The 4643-nt window shown below is 31.7% G+C and overlaps 2 long non-coding RNA genes across 3 annotated transcripts; both read right to left on the bottom strand.

Moving 5' to 3' along the window:
* Nucleotides 1–2433: 2433 nt before the first annotated feature.
* LOC128920434 (uncharacterized) lies at nt 2434–3603 on the bottom strand. 2 transcript variants are annotated; one of them, XR_008470507.1, is made up of 3 exons: nt 3462–3603; nt 2906–3399; nt 2434–2818 (listed from the first exon to the last, which is right to left on the bottom strand). It is a non-coding gene; the product is annotated as an uncharacterized LOC128920434 (long non-coding RNA). The 2 variants fall into 2 exon arrangements; XR_008470508.1 differs by having other exon boundaries at nt 2434–2790.
* Nucleotides 3604–3744: 141 nt separating this feature from the next.
* Nucleotides 3745–4293, bottom strand: LOC128920435 (uncharacterized). Its single transcript, XR_008470509.1, has 3 exons — nt 4245–4293; nt 4106–4189; nt 3745–3884 (listed from the first exon to the last, which is right to left on the bottom strand). It is a non-coding gene; the product is annotated as an uncharacterized LOC128920435 (long non-coding RNA).
* Between the last annotated feature and the right edge of the window lie 350 nt (nt 4294–4643).

Here is a 4643-nt window from a genome sequence, read left to right as displayed (position 1 = left end):
CATAAAAAGTATGTTAATATTTTTATATTAAATACATTTCGTATAATATAAAAATAAACTATAGATTTCATAACTCTAAACTTGCATATACCCCTGCAAGACGAATAGAGTTACTTATATAGTAGAGTTGGTTACCGGTAAAGAAAGCTTGTATTATTTTTTTGGTCTCTTTTGTTCTAGCAGCAGGAAAAAAGTTACTATTTCTCCTCTTTTATGGCATGTCGGTGTGATTATCTTGCTCGCTCTCTCTCATTGATTTTGGTGCCAATGCTGCATATGTCTTTCTGCTCTAATTTTTCTTTGTTTTGGAAAGGCATATGTCACTCTGTGGTTAGCAGAGCCCCCTGTAGTGGCTGTTTTTTTAATCAGCCATCTATCAGTGCCCAGCAAGTCATGGGTACTGAAACTCCAACACATTCAAAGAAATTTTAATAACACCACTACATACACACATATGCAACAAAGGGCAAAATGTGCATAAACATTTACCTCAACTCTTCTCTCGTACAGCAGTCTGAATGATAGAAAGAAACAACCAAAGTGCTCATGTTTGATCAAGTTTTGTTTTCAGCTATATCATGGCTGGAATTGAAGAGGGTGATACAGTAATACTTCATTGCACTGTCTATTCGAAGCGCGCAATAGAAGCTACGCCAACAATGGTCAACATCAATGGCGAAACCATTGAATACGTAAATAATTGTTGAATATAATAATATTATCTTGCCTTAAATTCTAATTAATTTTCCACACAGATATTTCAAACCTCATATGGCGGTGTCTTATTGGTGTCACTTATGGCGTAGAACTTTCGAAGCGATGGAATATGTGCTGCAAGCAAATCCAGAACTATGTATGGAAACGCTGCTACATGGAACACAAATCATTTACACACCAGATATTAAGTTTAATGTCACTTTTTTACGTGCCATTAAACCTTTTGGTCAACACAAGCACGAGAATTGGAACGACATGGCTTAGGTGCTTTTGAAACCGTTTATTATCATGACGTGTGTCAACTGGCTTTTGCCAATGAGCTAGAGGGCAAAGCAGTTTCAGTATTTTTGGGCTTACCGGCACGTGGCCGTCCCATTAGCAGCTAAAACACAGAAATTAAAGGGTAAATTTAAGTGAATGTTTGTGCTTTAGAAATATAAAAACTTTTTGTATGTTTAATTTGGAGGACTTTTTTGATTAATTTTCACCTTGTATTGAGGAATCATAACGTTGTTGACATAAATTCACCGAAATTAGTTCAATGGAAATACTACAGCATGAGCATGGATGTTAAGACTTGGACGGTGCCGTGCTAGATTCAGAATTCCTGAAACATAAGGTAATTATTACCAACTTTTATTACAAACTTTATAAAAATTTTACTATATATTTTATAGAAACCCTCCTCCCAGATGAATCTAGTACTAGTGAAATTAATGAAAGAACAGATCTTATAAAAACTCCTAAAGAAACCAAAAGAGTCACATAATGTGCGCAGCTTACACTTGCAGACCGCACGGGGTATTTGACATTTGTCAGTCTTCCTCCAGCCTTTGTCCGATAGCAAAAATTGTTCAACTATTCAATACGTTTTACATATGTATATAGTGTAGAACGATAATACATGTATAAATTAAATATAATAATACACACCCAAATGGCATGATATTTTCAATAAATATGAAATATAATTAATGATTTTGTTATTAAATTCTTATTTGGGATTTTGGTAGAACTAACCGAAAATAGCGGGTATAGTTTCTGGGCTTTTGTGGGTCGCAGTATCGAAAGTGCACGTGAAGTTTTGGTTCGCAGCGTCGGGTCTTTCACCCGTAATAGTACCAAGAACACTACTGAAAGTGCACATGTAGTTTTGGGGCTTTCATGCGTGATTGTACCAAGATCATTGCCCGAATTGTGCAAGAGGTATATATACATTGCTAAATGATGAATGTAATGTGCAAGAAAGGGATGAACGATCACACGTACACAATAGTTTCGGGTACTTTTGTCAATTCGATCTTAAGAATGGCATAGAAACTTTCATTGAAACTGCGGGTACCGCTCCCTGGCATTTCACCGAAGAATTCGCCGGTACCTGTCTTGCAGGATGGAGACTGTTCGATTTATCATTTTCAGGGTAACCCTTTAATCACAGGTATTGGTCATTTGTTGGGTCACCGTTTCGTTACTTAAATTTGGTTCATTGGACTCCATTGGTCTTCATTCTATAGGTCACCTACATTTCCGTTTAAAAATGAAAAATTGAAATTGTTTTATTTGTATTTATTTATCATTATAATTGTATGAAGTATTTCCATTTATAAATTAGTATTGTATAATATTTTAAATTTTTAATAAACATTATAGATTAATTTTTAAATATTAGCATTTCAGTACAAAGTGAACTTTAATTTTTACAAACGTTTTTGCATCTATCATTTATACATTGACAAAATTTACATATTTTACAAATGAAGTTAGTATTAATTATTAAATTTTTATTTTTTGTAGTTGTTGTCATACAATACAAATAAATTTAAACTACTATTACGACTGTTATTAGTATTTGAACATTCATTTGTATAATTTAACAATATTTTACATTGAAATTATGAATTAGCAAATGAATACGTTAGTACTAAGCGCGAACGATTTCCTTATAACTATCCTGTAAGGATCCAACGAAATTAATGAACCAATATTGTTTGATGTCAATTCCACACAATTCTATCCCATATGTACATCATAAAAGGGTTCAGCTCGTCGGAAAGAGGTTGTGCAACTGCTAATCTAAATGTAAGAGGGGATTTGGTGTAGTCTTGTTCATCATAAATAAAATATTTAGAAAAATAAATTGTTATTAACGATTAGAAAATATTAATATATGTGTATTCGTAGTACATACCTAAGAAAGTTGTATCTATTGTAATCCTCCATTTGTGCAAAGTATTTATGTTTCCAATATCTGAAATGGATAATGAAAATATAAGTAATGTTAAAAAACAGATGTATATATGTATATATATCTACAGAGCTTAATGCTTGTAATAACTAAACAAAAAATAAACCACGTTTTGACATCAAAATAAAAAATATTATTCTATTATAAATAAATAATTTAAAAAATGCAATTCTGATATTTACATATTTACAACTAAGGACTAATATGTACATCTTAAAACTAAAATATTTACAACTTAAAAATAATTATGTACATCTTAAAACTAAAATATTTACAACTTAAAACTAATTATGTTCATCTTAAAACTAGAATATTTACTACTTAAAACTATTTTTTTTTTAATTTTTATTTTTGTTGTTTTAGTATGTTATGGCTTAACATAACGTAATGCCTTATTTCTCTAATTATTTGCTCCTTTGGAATTTCCGAAAATGCATCTGAAATAAATTAGTTAGTTATGTTATAACGAATTTTGTATATAAAATTTTATATATCTTACCAAAAAGGAGATCAATGCATTTAAGTTTTAATAGAGGCTGCTTTTCCCCTTCTCCCCTCTAAATTGTAATCAATTATTAATGTGTCTCCAAACAATGACCGCATGACTCCGTCGACATTGCCGTTGTGCCTTAACCAAAAGCCGCATCTTCATATTAAAATAAATAATTATTTTTTGTATCAATAAAATTATAGGAATCAAAATATCTACCATAGCATCTGCACTGGACCTCGTCTGTATTAGAGATTCAACAGTGCTTAATGCTTCCTCCGATTACATAGGGAGTTTGACAGCGAGTACTAAATACTCCTCATCCTTTATGTCATCGGTGATGCGGCCAATGGACTTTTGGGTCCTGGCCGAGAGCACTTTGCATTCCCGTATTAATTTGCTCTCGGCTAGGACCTCAGATTTTTCGGGCATCTGAAATAACAAAAAGATTTTAATTTGGCTGAACGAAAAAGGAAATAAAATATTTATAGTATAAAAAACACCTTATCAGCAAGGACATTATGGATGGAATTTAGACGCGAGTTCATTTTTAAAACGGTATCTCGTATAGTTCTAATGTCTCTGGATAACTCTAAAAATAATTTATTTAAATATATCATATCAAAATAATATATGTGTGTGTATATGCTTACCTTGTTCATTGTTTGGGGACACCTCATGTAATACATTGCCTGGGTCACGAGTCATCGAAAAACGACGCCTTTCTATGACTGTCTCTGCAAATAAAATATATATACAGTTTTTATCTCAAATTTGTATACAATTTATTACCTTCCGTGATGACAGCGTCTGAGGCAATCTCAAATATGTCCTCCATCTAAAATAATATTAATAAAAGTCATTAAAAAGATGATGTAAAATTGGTACTAATAAATACTTATTTTCATACGGTATGCAAAAATACTTATATTTAATCTCGTTCCTACTTATTACTACCTCATTTTCAGACAAGCTACCTACTACAATACCTAAACCTTCTTTTGAATCCACTGGTTCTTCCAAATAAGATTCTAAGTCTACTAAAACGACGCCTATAAAAACATCTGTGTCAACATGTTCACCGATCAGTTTTATTGGTCCCATTTTTGTTGTTATAATTAAGTATAAAAGAACCAAATCTACAAATTTTACTGGAATCTACTAAGTCCTTTTGTTTTAAATATCTATTTT

The sequence above is a fragment of the Zeugodacus cucurbitae genome, chromosome 3, assembly GCF_028554725.1.
Source record: "Zeugodacus cucurbitae isolate PBARC_wt_2022May chromosome 3, idZeuCucr1.2, whole genome shotgun sequence".
Classification (NCBI taxonomy): domain Eukaryota; kingdom Metazoa; phylum Arthropoda; class Insecta; order Diptera; family Tephritidae; genus Zeugodacus; species Zeugodacus cucurbitae.
Note: the sequence above shows the minus strand (reverse complement) of the source record. Positions and strands in the feature narration are given on the sequence as shown.